Below are 14,816 nucleotides of genomic sequence, written 5' to 3'. Positions count from 1 at the left end.
AAATGTAGCAGTTTGATGTTAGCTAAAGGAAGAGTATAGTGAGAGGGTTTTCACAGGAGAAATCTACAAAGAAGAGCTCCAGGTAGAAATATTGGGAGGAGAGTATGAAGGCGTTTACTCCAAGGAAAGGTCACTAAATGCATTGTCCTCAACACCTAACCTCCCCTCAAACACAGCTGCGCTGGGAGGAGCCCCAAGTGGCTAGCGTTAAGACAACTTCCCCTTTAAATTTCCTGCTACTAAAAATTGTAACCTAAATGGCCAACAATAGGAGATTGATTAAATAAATAAACTACAGTGTAAGTTGTGAAAGAATAATGAAATCAGAAAATATTCTTGTTATAGTATGTAAAAACAAATTACAAAATAGAATCCCATTTTAAAAAATACTGGCACTGATAGGTTAGTATAGAGCTACTTAGAGATATACATGTGCACAGTAAAGGAGCTGAAATTAGGGAAATCAAAAATGTTAGCAGTTATCAGTGGATGAGGAGATCATGGATGACCGTTATTTTCTTCTTTACATTTTTCTCTGTTTTTCTCAAATTTTCTAGATTGAATATATACCAAATATCATTTTTTAAATCTCTATTATTTTTTCCTTCCAAAACATGAAGCTGCTATTGCTATTCCTTTTAGGAAGGTTTTCTTTTATTAATGCCAAAATTTTCACCTTCTAGTTTTCAAATGAACATTAAATTAATGTACTTAATTACAGTTATTTATTAATAAGCAGTTGGTTTATTGATAATTGTTTAAATTATTTTTCATATTAAGGATTATTTTAATATTTTTGTGACTCATTCTGAAGAAAACTCAAGTGGTATTGGTTTTACTGAAATTTAACAGAGAACTAGAAAGAATTAAATGTTTTAAAACTTTCTTCATGTACAATGTTAATACGGTTTCATTTTTATTTTGAAATGAACACTCCAACATACACTTGCGCACTCACATCCAAAATTCCAAAAATTTCAATCATCTCTAAAAACTTATATTCAAAGTTATGAGTTTTAAAACCATACTAAAAGCAACACGCATGGGAAAGAAATATGAATTTCCTATTGTATTAACAATTACTCATTCTGAAAAGCTAAAGCATTTTCTCAAGTATAATTTAATCTTAATGGCACCTTGCTACCTTACCTTGAAAAACGTGTAAAAATATAAACCCAAGTGGCACATACATGAAGTACAAAACCATAAGTCATCCAACAGGCTTGTATGAAGAAACTAGATTTTCAAAATGTGCTCCATTTAAACAAGTGTGGAATGAGCCACAACATCAAGGCAGGCGGACCAGGAACAAATGGCCTCTCTCTCCTGCACTCACAGGCAGTTTTACTGTCTTCAAATATTTACTTATTTCCATTTGCCAAGATATCGTTTTGGAGGGAGAAAAGTTCTTTGTGAAAGGCAGCTGCAGAGAGTAAGATGAAATCTTTTATTTGGCCTATCTGTTAATATCCTAATATCCTAAAGTTCTTTATCAATTTTGTTTTAATTATATATGCAATACTGATCTCAAACAAGAAAATTCTACTTCAACACAGAAATACTTTTATTTCCAATATTCCAACTACTTTGCTGGTTTCTGCTTGGTGCTTCTTCCCTCTATTACTCTACCTGATTGCCTCCTGTTTTTCATTCTGACACACACGCAAATGATCGTTAATATCCTTTCTAGAAATTGACTTCTACTTGCATTTCTCTTCAGTTAATAGTTTGAACTGGGCAGGCCTGAACCCATAAAAATACAATCTTTAATCTTAAGGACTTCCTGTCCAGAAAGGCGTCAGAGCAGACCAAATGGCACCAAGCGAACAGCGTGGCCTGCAGCGGCTCCCAGGGTGGATAAACAACCCTGATTAAGAGCTACACTCTGTTAGGGACATTCTCAGTGTTTCTGCATCAGAAACACTCATCTTGCTCATGCTGAAATTTCAGTTTGTTTCCCCTGGAATAAAATAAAGCTTGTTCAGAAAGTGAGTGCAGGAGAGTGTTGGGTTTCCTTCGCTGGGCTGCAGAAACACAATAACTCTGTTATGGCCTTCCCACTGGTACCTAGAAACCACCATAAAGGGGGGGCTGTTTTACTCACATCCAGCTGTTAGTTTTTGTTGTAACTCCGGTGTCCTGAAACATTCACCTAGTTACTCTCCCCGCTTAGCTTTTTAAAGCTCTTCCAATGTCCCTCTGTGCCTCGATGGAAATAGTCCAACCCCAGACATGTGCTCATGAATCTCGTACTTGAGCATCCATTTTGAAACCATGCCAATCTAGGACTTCCCACTTTCCCATAGCCTCTCACTCTGAATTCTCCCCTTTGCCTGTGAGAAACAGATACTCTTCTGAAAACAATGGACTGTAAATTCAGAAAAGTTAAGAATCAGCATCAGTTTCTCATAAATCTAATTTTCAATTTCCCACCCGTCTGGGTTCTGTGTACAAACTCCAACACACACACCCCTGTGGTAAATGCTTGTTCATGTTCACAAACCAACCTCCACTTACTCAGCTGGTTTCTCTCCATGATGGAAAGAAATAACACAATTCAGCAGAGGAACTGTAGAAGGAGGTTATTAGAAATGCGCAGATTCGTAATTTTTTTCTCCTGGCTGAGTGTGGAAGAGATGATATACCATCCATAGCAAAAGCATAGGAATATTTTTCCATGCTAACTTGCAGTTAACAAGAATGGGTTAAGTCTATATTTTTACCATTCTGTAGAAAAATATAGTAAAATCATCTAAAAGAAAGTGTGTTAATATGAAATAATCATTCAGGAGGGATAACTTGAGAATATTTTACTCATTTTGATACAACAGGGAAATATACAATAAAATTTTGCAGGTACTAATAAAAACATCATACAAATATTAGAACAAATGCAGTACGACCTGTAATTGAAAGTAGCCCTTGAAGTGTTTGCTATCATTGAAAGGTCAAATTCAGTATGAGTCCCTTATTTTAGACTTCTTAGAACTCAAACTCACTTTAATGAGATGATTTATTATCATAAGTACAATATGGTATTTCTATTAAGTGAAAATTCCTTCCTTACTTTTGTGACAAAAAATTAAAATGTATAATGCTGAAATCTAAGAAATGCAAGTATCTTCTTTTAAAATTGCTATTCCTTTAATATATCTGTCATCCTATCTTTTCAAATCATATGGTATGACTACTATTTCTTAAAAGCTTATCAGATGTCATCATTTAGATCTACAGGCATAGATTAGCTTTCTTCTACACCATCTCTACTAAGACAGCTCAGGTTTAGTGTTCATGGTATCATGTAGCTTTCACTAATTCACATAGCTTCTAGATCTGACCATAAAAATTTTTGATAATGACAATATAAACCTGTAGTTGGAAAATAAAAGATATAAAGTGGTTTATCTGCTAACTTTTATCTTTAAAATGAATAAAATATTGTTAATGTGAATATATCCTGGAGTAAAAAAAATCCCCCTTGAAAATTAGTTTCTGTTCTCTGTATTAATAATATAGGAAGATTAAAACTTTTAAAATTAAAAAATAAAAAAGTAGTGAGAGTAGCGAGCACTCAGGACAGTAACTAGGAGCTCTGGGTTCCATCCTGATGGGCCAGCATGACCCCAACAAATCTCTTCCCTTCTTTGGGCCTCAGTGTGGCCCTCCGCAAATCTCCTCCGGGGGATACAAGGCCCACGTCAAAGCCCGAGGCCAACACTCGTGCTGCGCACCTGGCGCGCTCTAACCGCTTCTCCCACACAGTGCGTCCTCCCCAAAGCCCAGAAGGCAGGTGGTACTATTGGGCGAGAAAATTGAGGCCCAGAGAGGCAGAGCTCTGGCTGACACCCGGATGGACTGCAGGACCCGAGCTGCTGACCACTGCCCGCCACTGCCTTTCGTTCTGGGCTCTTGCTCCCATTTGAAGGAGAGCAAGAAAAGGCATTATTGGCAAGAAAAGTCCATGACACGTGTTTACAGATCAGGGAGACTCACTCTGCAGCCATACACGTTGGTCTCACCTTACTGTAGTCATCACGGTTTGGGCTTGTCATCATGTCAGGTGGCTGCTGGGTGTAGGGAGAGACTCTCAGGGGCAATGCAAGGGTTGAAAGTCCAGCTTCCACCATCTTATCCTGCACCTTTAAGTTTCAGAAGCTGGATTTAAAATAAAAACGTATGGAATGCCCAGAGGTGATTCTACTTACAATGGCAGAGGCACACTTGCCAGATTGACAGGGTAATTATTCCTAAACCAGAGAGCCACTGTAGTCATCTATGAAGGAGCTGTTCAAATTTCCTTTGTTCTGCACTGGTAGTCACAACCTTCTAAAAGGTGTAAGCAGAGTAGGTTTAAAAAAAATAGTAACTTAATGTGCATCATCTTTTATCAGAATTAGTCAGCAAATGGTAACAATTGCAGGTGTAAGCACAGCGGGATAGTTTTCTCCACTCCAAAGTCTCCAGGAGGATCTCAAAACACCTGATGTTTCCCGGGGTGACTCCAGCCTGTTTTTCTTAAAGGTACAAAGTCATTGACTTTAAGAAAGGCCTACTTGTGTTCTACCATTTTTTCATGGACTATAGAATCAGTGTCTAGAACCCAAGTTTCCTATTTTCATCATTCTGTGTTTCATTTCAAAGATTTGGAAATAGTGGTAAGGACACTCATTTTTTTTCAAACATCTTTTTATATAAAACCTTTAATTACCTGAGCTTGGATTATTTCATTTGTTTGAGCTGCTTGTAAACGATTAGGATAATTGCTTGAAGATTTAAGACTTGATAGGAATAATTGCATTATTTTATACGTGTAGCCATATCTCTTTCTAAAATAGGCACACTGCTTCTGAGACATATTGAGAGTACTGCCCCTCTTTCTGTTTCACACTGTGGCTCTACAAACTAACAAAATGACCTGTGCTGAGCGACAAAGGGCCCGACGGCTTTTTCAGAAGACAGCGGACTCCAGATGCTGTTCCCTCCCAGTGACTCTAACCTGGCATCAACCTGTCATGATGATAAATTGCATGTGCAATTCATAGATGGAGCAGATGGGAGAGTGTAGGTTATTAAAATCTAAATCTGTTTCCCAAAGAAAAAGAGAACTGTTTACCTCTCAATGAAACATAGATTTCTCATAAGGAAAATTCTGATATTCCACTTTTAGCAACTGAAGTAATTATGCAAGTTAGGACACCTAGACCATAATAAAATTAAGGTTGGTTCTAAATGAAGTGTAATAGAAGGCACTCATTCATTTATTCCCCCAAGTTCTTTGAGTGCCTGCTAGCTTCCAGGAATAGAAAGATTTACCAGAAAATATGCCATAAAAATAAATAATATTTTTCTTTCCATTAAATACCTAATTTGGGGGCAAATAAACCTTATGGTGTGTTACTGCAGTCCAGACGTACAGCGAGACTGTTTTAAGATGTGCTATATGATGGCAAGAAGAAGATGGGATACATTTTGGCTTTTAAAACACTTAAATTCACTAATTTTCAAGGGTCTTCAAAAACCCAGATTTCAAAATTTAAGCTCATAGATGCATAAAAATAATAAAACCTAAAATGAACTTTAGTGTTCATCAGCCTTAGAGTTTCATTCCAGCCACAATAAAACAAAATTGAGAGGTTTCAGATCCAAATTTATTAACTGATTCATTAATTCACTCTTAATTCAGCAACTATTGTTTGAGCTCTACGATGTGATAGCATTGTGGAAACTTGTGGAGAACTGTCCTTAATATATATTGAACCCAAAAGTCACCTTGGTTGCAGAATTCCCCCCACGGCATTAGGTGTACCTTTGGTAAAATTGAATGCATTATTCAGCTCCATTAACTAGATGGCCTCTAAGAGACCATTCATTAAAAAACCAAAGTCTACGTACTACCCTACTATGTGCTGGACATCTTCCATTCATTGTCACTTACCTCTACAACAATTCTGAGAAGTTGCAGGCGTCATTGCTCCACTCTACAATTAACAAACCCATGTCCTAGGCAGGAGACTCCACCCAACGTCTCATAGATAAAGTGGCAGAGCTGGGACTTGAACTCAAAGTTTTGCCTGGCCCCCAGGTCCCCTCCTCACCTCACTGCACATATTGTCTTCTAGGGAAAAGGACATAGTTCTTGGCATGAATACAATCCAGGCCTCTGAACACTTACAGAGGAAAGTTGCTGTTCCGTTTCAATGTTGGTATCTATTTTTCTTTAATGCGTTACAGTTCAAGAAGTTTGTTTCCAGAAAATATAGCTATGAATTCCTATGGGCCAGCACTTGCCAAAACTTACCAGAGACATCCAATATTTGAAGGGACAATCTAAGGGACATTTGATTTACCCATTCCTCTAGATTCTCTAAGCCATATTCCTGATTAATGATATCATCAAAACCCAAACAGCTAGATTATATTATCTTCGCTTTCTTAGAGAAAATTCATTACACAGGTTGAAACTTAATGTAATATCCTGGGGTTCGAAGGGATGGTGTAAAAGGCCTTCATTAGAAGAATTCACTCATTCAAAAGTCTTCTACTGAGTGTTCCTTATGCCAGCCCTGTGTCTGGAATACAAGGCTGAGCAAAAGTAAATTTGGCCTCTACTGTCATCGGACCTAAATTCATTTAGTGCAAGATACAGATAATAATCCCATATAAATTACAATTCTGCCAAGTACTTTAAAGGACAGAAACATGATGCTCGGAGGGTGAATCATAATGGAATTTGACCTAGGCAGGAAATTCTCCTGTAAAACCATATCAAAAATGATCCTGCAGAATATCAACTCTCTATTTTTGTTGGAATCCATATATGAAGCATTCTTCATTGAATTGTCAATTAAAAATACGTTTCACGACTTGGTTGTGTTTCTGTCCTTTCATCTGAGAAAGAACAAATCTAATCTAATCTAACCTAACAGAATATAATCCAGTCTAATCCTTTTCTTTTTACTTACTTTCCAGAAACTCAAAGCTAGATTTGCTATTCAACATTAAGGTGTGATGCATCTCTTTCTTTGTTACTTTAACTTAACTTTGTTCTCTTTGTATTTTAATTGTTCTGTTTTAGTTATGCTTTAACATTTAATATGCATCAAATTTTTTTGGTAAATTGATAAGTATAAGTAAAAAATAAATGATTAATAAATAGCGTATTTTTAATTGTCACCTGATTTATTGTTGATTGATTGATTTATTTATTTATTTACTACAACTCTGGTTGAACCTCAACTAGGAGCTGAAAATTCCTTTGGAATTTTGAGAAGATTTCAAAGAAGCTTTAATGGATGACTTTGTAACAAACCCCAGGGCAGCAAATATTTTGGAACTATCAAAACCAAAAGTCCATTTAATCAACATTCCAGCTCACACTAGAAAAGGGAAATCTGATCACTGCAAACTGCTTAGTTATACCTTGCCCACTCAGACTTGGGCAGTGAAAGATGAGAGAAGCTAAAACCACAGACATCCATGAAGGCCAGTGGAGATTCTGCTCCTGGATGGGTGCCCCACTGACAAAGCAGCATCAACGTCCACGCCTTCCATACAAAGAAGCCAGACAGAGCCAGCACCAGGGGCACACACACACACACCTTACTTTCCTCATTCTTAGAGAAGTGTCCTTGTAGGAGGTTCTTAATACCTGAGAATTACACATGTTGTTTGAGAGTTACATTAGTCACACTTGGGGAAAATCTGAGATTTGGCATCAGCCCATTTAACTATCTAGCTACTTTTACCAAGGGAATATTTTATTTAACATAGTTACAACTCTTTTGATTTTGTTTCCCACTGGTTTATTTTTTATATTTGGCCTTAAAAAATCTGTTGACCTGGAGCCAGCCCCGTGGCTTAGCGGTTAAGTGCGTGCGCTCCGCTGCTGGCGGCCCGGGTTCAGATCCCGGGGGCGCACCGACACACCGCTTCTCTGGCCATGCTGAGGCCCCGTCCCACATACAGCAACTGGAAGGATGTGCAACTGTGACATACAACTATCTACTGGGGCTTTGGGGGAAAAATAAATAAATAAAATTAAAAAAAAAATCTGTTGACCTTATAGAGTGACTTTTTGCTGACTTTGTGAGATGCGCTAATTAAAGAAAAAATCCTTTTCCTTACACAACAAAAATACTTTAAAACACTGTACTTGGTAGATACTCTGTTTCAAAAACTCCAGTATCCAAATCTACAAACTACAAGTGAATTTTTTTAATTAAAAGCACGTCTATAGAAGTTCAAGTTCCTTAGAATAAGATCAGGAGAGTTTGGATAGCTGCAACCTATCTAATTCCTTACATTCTCCTTCTACCTTGTTAAAATTATATTTTGGTCATTGAGCTGGAGCGTTGAGAATGTGTTCCTATGAATCCAGGGGGTAGTGAAAGATGCTGTGTCAATGAATGGTTCAGACACAGATGTGATTTGAAAGTTGGCACAGATTTGTCATGGAAGCATTTTCATTAAGCAAATTGCTTCTATTCCAACCAATTTCATTGTGTCCTAAAGCAGCTGTCCCTCTAATAGCTGATTTCTGCACTGGATAGATGTGGGGGCTATTTTGAGAAATGAACTGGCCACAATAATAGGCCTAGTCACATCGATAACTTACTCAAATAGTCTCTTTTGTGCTATTATTCTATATTGTGCATACCTTTATCTTGGTTATGAAAGTTTACAACCTCATAGTACAATACTCATTGTCCATTTGTTTTTTAATATTAGAAAGATGAACAGAAGCCAAATTATATTTAGATTGGGAGTAATTAAGAAGAACCAATGCCTTCATTGGTCCAACCCTAGTTTAAATTTTTAAAACAAACGGAGAAACCAGTCTACACTAATTCTGATCTGGGAGCTGAGTTTCAGTGGTACTGTGTGTCCATTCATCCTTCCAATATTGCTGGACCACAACCACTTACAGGTAGGTTACCACATCAGTGAATTTACCAGAAAGATGAGATATAGTTCTCTATGTATTATCTAAATTCACCTCTTTTCTTCTAGGTCTGCCTATCTTTCCCTCAAATGTCACTTTGGCTTCCAAATATAGCTACACTTTATAATCAGTTATATATTTTAAAAGATACAAAAGAAATGTCACTGTGATTTCAGAGTGCCCTTCCACCTAACACACTGGAACATCAGTAACTAACCACATCAGTCTTCTATGTCTAAATGCATGGTGACTTGAAATCAAGTAGAAGGAGGTTTCCGAGGTCTGCTGATCAAGGAGACAGCTCCAGTGCTTGAGATAACTTCAGTAAAACTTCCCCCAGATAAACATCTCTTCAGTTTCCAACTTCTCTGTAATGAAAGCATGTGCTGCTGAAAATTTTCTACTCCTGAGTTTCTTTGTGGAAGATTTGTGTTTCTCATGTTTCAGGAAAGTTGAGTTAATTGGATGAGCTATTCTCTTTCTCAACTACTCAACTTTCATTAATATGATTCTAACAACACACTGTCTAGCATCATAATGTCGTTGGTAAGTGACATTCGAGAAATGAATTAAAAGTTTTAGGCAAAGCTAGTACAAGAAGAATAGTAGAGTTGCTCACCTATGGATCAACTAAAAAAAAAATGGCCCCCGGGGGCAATAAGACAAATAATAATGCTAAGAAAAGATGGAGAAAGGGTGCATGCAAGAATAACTCAACGTAGCTCACCTCTGATAATTCAAACCTTCCTTATGTTAATCTCCAGTCTGAAGTGTCTTACTAAACCAACCTAAGAAAATGATACTCATTCCAGATGAATGAAAAATAATGCATTTGGAAAAGAATAATACCAAGAAGCCAATACGGAAAATAAACCCAGACAGCTGTGGTGACAAAAAAAAAAAGAAAAATAGAGGTGGTAGTGAATAACAAATTGTTTAGAAAGAAGCATGCTGACAAAATGGTAATGAAGAGAGGACTGGCTGTGTAATCCTCCCGTCACACAGCAAGGCAGGTGAGAGTTCCTGCTCGCAGGGATAGCAACTGAATATCAAAGAAACGTCAATAGAAGCTCATCCGTGGTCTGTTTGGGAATATTCTTCCCAGTATGTTACTTTTATGCCTGTTTCTCAGACTTTCTCACATTTAAAAATTTCTGAACTCTTTTGTTTAAATGCATACTTTGGTGTCAAATCATTTCCATTATGACAGGATAAATATTTTTTAAACATCAAACCTTTCGTAGATGAGATTTCCAAGGGGAGGCAGTGGCGACTCTGGTTTGGCAAATCCTCCTTTATGATTCATGTTTTCAAATCAAGTGTTGCTTGGATCAAAGAGCACCATGACCGGAATTGAAAACTGTTGTGCTTCTGTGAAAATCCAAAGAGCAAATGAAGATGTGTAAGTAAGAAAAAAGTAATTTTACCAAAGAATGTTTTACAGTTTATTGCAAGAGGCTAATAAATGTTTGTCTTGAAGTTCACTTAGACCAACCTAAGAAAACCTTAACCTTAGATTAAGCACAGTGAGTCTTGTTCACCAGTAACATTCAAATAAAATAATTTATATTCTGGCAGTGCCTAGTATTTGCTGGTTGCTATATAAAGTTAACCAAAAAAGTCAGTCAGTAAGGACCATGTGATATAAACAAATGGACAGAGAGAAAGCCTCCATTTTTATTAGAACATTGGGAGAGTGGTAGTGGATGCAAATATCACAGGCTCCCTGTTCTTCTTTAGCACGTTAATAGGCGTTTATTAAGCACAGCACTGAAGAAGGCTCTGAGTGCCTTCCACCATGTGTCGTAAGACTGGCCGACCAGGGGGCTGAGGGGCAGATGATGGACAGCAGATATCTGAGGTACAGAAGGGAGTTACATACAGTTGTTTTCACAAAAAAACTTTTTAAAAGGGATTAAAGAAGAGAAGACAACCAACGGGAGGTAGGACAAGAACAAAACATCCTCTGGTGCAAAGGCCCCTTTTGAAGAAAGCAAACTGGAAAATCCACGTAATTCTGCAGATTCTTCAAACGTAAAAACTATGTGTTGGTGGGAAATATTCCAGTCATCGGTCTTTGTGGGTGGTATAGTGCCTAGACACCTCTGAATTTTTTGATTTCTGTTGAAAATCTACCAGCCGTCCTGTTTCTCTCACCACTTTTATAGCGCTCTTGGAAAATGGCATTTACAAGAAGAATAACAAACTGGCACATGCGATTTTTGGTGAAGAACTATTATCGTCTTACAAATGTGAAGTTTTTATGCTAGCGGAGGAACCAATAGACGTAACAATAAAGGAAGTTTCCATAAAAAAGAATGAAATCGTGCCATTTGTGACAACATGCATAGACCTAGAGGGCATTATGCTAAGAGAAATAAGTCAGATGGAGAAAGACGAATACCGTCTGATTTCATTTATATGTGGAATCTAAAAAACAAAACAAACGAACAAACAAAATAAAATAGAAACAGATTCATAGATACAGAGAACAAAGTGGTAGTTATTAGACGGGGGAGGTGTTGGATGGGTGGGCGAAACAGGTGAAGGGGATTAAGAGGTACAAACTTCCAGCTATAAAATTAGTAAGTCATGGGGATGTAACGTAGTGGATAGGGAATATTGTCAATAATATTGTAATAACTTTGTATAGAGACAGATGGTAGCTAGACTTATCCTGATGGTCACTTTGTAATGTGTATAAATATCAAATCACTATGAGGTACACCTGAAACTCATAAGATATTGTATATCATTTATACTTCAATTAAAAAAACAGTTAGGAATCCTTGGGGCTTTTGAAAGTTAGAAGGAATGATATAAAAATAAACTTGTGGCTTCATTTAAATAAAAAGTATTGTTGGGCAGAGCCTTGACCTTTGCAAAAGTCCTACAGCAAGAGAACTGAGTCTAATCGTAACGGAAGGCTCAGTTAAATGAAGGAAAGGCTGACAGAAAGTGGCTTTAATTATTCTTCTTAGGCGCTATTCTGTAGGCACTTTGCCAAGTATATTTTCAAAGAGAAAATGCAAACACAAAAATAAGATGCAAATGGCTCCCAAGTGTACTAGTATGTCTTAAAGAAATGGTATGGGATTTTATTCTTCTGTTTTTAAATTTGCCACTTGTCCTTAAAAGCCATCAAGATCTTCACAACTCTCTTAAGGTTGAGTGGTTGAAATTTCTTCAGCTTTATGCTGGGCTGTCTACATTTGGCTAAGTATATATATATATACATATACATATATATCTATTTTTTGATTTTGTGACTTTACCATCAACTTATACCCTAAAATTGAATGTCAAATGGAACCGTGGAAATCTCTCAGTAAGATTCGTGAAAATCGAAGTGCAAACGTGAACTAAAGATGTAGTTTCCATTGGGTTATAAAGAAAAGTTGGGAAATGTAACATACTCCAGTGTCAAGAATATCTATTTAGGAAATGTGTCACTTTTTATTCTTGATTATTTTTTAAAAAATAAAATGACAAAAATGCTATGTATTTGTAGAGTGTGATTATTGCCAGCTGTCCTTGTTTTTGATAATATGTCAGGATTTGGTTCCTGTTTACTTAACTCAATGAAAATAAAGTTATTGTGAAGGCTACCCATGGCTGTTTACGTAATATACCTCATGATTCTGGAAATGAGTACTGCTTCCTGTTCAAAACTGAAAAGAAGAAATGGGATATGTAGTATTCTTACAGACTAAAATAATCTCAACAAGTCTGATCAATAAGCCTTAGGTCAATGACAAACATCATTTCTACCTTCCCACTATCAAATTATTCATGGCTCTGTGAATTCACCATGTATTTTTACCTCTTCCTGCAGTCTGAAATACCACTCCGTTTTTTTCTCCTTTCTCCAACTGATAAACATCCATTCATCTTTTAAGCCCTAATTCCACTGCTATCTCTTCTAAAAGATTTTCCCCAACTATGTCAAAGAGAAGAAATTATTCCCTCCTACGCTTTTCCATAGCATTTTATAAACACTCATCTTTTAACAAGTATTATGTGGTACCAGGATTAAATGTTTCCATGTGTGATTCCAATGCTAGACTATAAGTTTCCCACAAGCAAATCCTTTGACTTATTCATCCTTCCGTCCCTGGAAACTGGTGGTATAGAAACTGACATATGGTGGTCATTCAACATCTGTTTGTTGGGTGAATGGACGTGGATGAGAGAATGAATCCATTACCCTGAATCAATGCTATTTGGTTCACCTTTTATCAGAATTACATCAAAATCATAAGATCTTATGAGATTCTTATGCAGGAGACAAGAATAAACAATCCCAAACAAAAATGAGCTGACCTAAAGGATTTCTAAAATCTTTTCTAGCTCTAACATTCTATTTTATGATTTTTAACATCTAAGTGGTGAGCCATCTCCTATGTCCCCCATGTGTGGTGTAGGATATACAAATGATGATGGAGTTGTGGCATTCTTCTAGCATATTTCTCTCTTCACTACCGTTTTCAAATGTATCCTAGATGTTAGGGAAGCAAATGAGCTCTCTATACATCAAAACTCTGTTAATACAGCCAGATATTAAGTTCTCTCCTCCCTACCTCATACAACAAGCATCATAATGTAGCAATTCTTCTCTGCTTATCTCCTCCATCCTATCTCAATAGACTGAAGGCCAAATGATTTATAACAGCTTTTTTCTTAGGCTCTGGAGAGTCAACTTTGTGTTGTCTTTGGTCGTATTATTAACTACATTCTTTAAGATCATCAATAGTTTTCAAGATGAAACACTTCATTGATGTTGTCTTACTAAGCAGATTTTGACATTTATACAGGAAAAGATGATAGCTACCAAAATAACATCTCTACAGAGAAAGGAAATTCACTTGGAGGTAAACATTGTAAATTCTGTCAAAAGATAAGGAAGATGACCATCAACACATTTACAAGCAAAATAGAAATCTTGGAAGAGCAATGCCATCACACCAGCCCCTACTAAAGTTTATTTATCCAGAAATTTCTCTACAAGGAGATGAAATTGCACTCTCATGGTGCAAGCTGACAGGTTACAGAGAGAAAAGATTTTTGTCTATCATGAATGAGTATAGTCTCCCCATGTAAGGATTATTTTTGCATTCAATCATTTATTTACTCAATAAACATCCTTTCTTTCCATACCAGGCTCCATACAAGGTTATGCAGCCCCTCAAGGATTACTCACAGACCTGGAGTGAAGGTACCATAAACATTGGGAATGTTCAGAACAGGATCAAGCACAGAGACAGTGTTTCCATTTCATTCCACACATGGACTGTATCAGTTGTGATAGGAATAGCATTGGCCCAGCACATAAGCCCCTTTCCTACACTTTTTTAAAATAATAAAGTCAGGGGCTGCCCCCGTGGCCTAGTGGTTAAGTTTGGTGCACTCCACTTCGGTGGCCTGGGATCTGTTCCCTGGCATGGACCTACACCACTCATCAGCAGCCATGCTGTGGTGGCGACCCACACACAAAATAGAGGAAGACTGACACAGGTGTTAGCTCAGGGTGAATCTTCCTCAAGCAAAAAGAGGAAGATTGGCAATAGATGTTAGCTCAGGGCGAATCTTCCTCAGCAAAACAAACAAACAAAAAACCAATAAAATAGTAAAGCCACATCATCAGTATTTAAATGTCTACCTTTTGCAACCTGTGCAAACTACTAGTTTAGTTTTCATTAGAAATATAACCACAGTTTCTGCTTTCAAACAATTGCAATATTGACAAATTGTAAGAGTAATGTAAAAATATTTAAATAATGATAAATAAAAATGAAGTCAAATGGTAGAATATAGGAAGGGAGAATCTTAGTTTTTGCAGAACACGTGCATTAGCTCAGAGCATTCGTGAGTTTGA

This window comes from Diceros bicornis, chromosome 9 (assembly GCF_020826845.1).
Source record: "Diceros bicornis minor isolate mBicDic1 chromosome 9, mDicBic1.mat.cur, whole genome shotgun sequence".
NCBI lineage: Eukaryota > Metazoa > Chordata > Mammalia > Perissodactyla > Rhinocerotidae > Diceros > Diceros bicornis.
Note: the sequence above shows the minus strand (reverse complement) of the source record.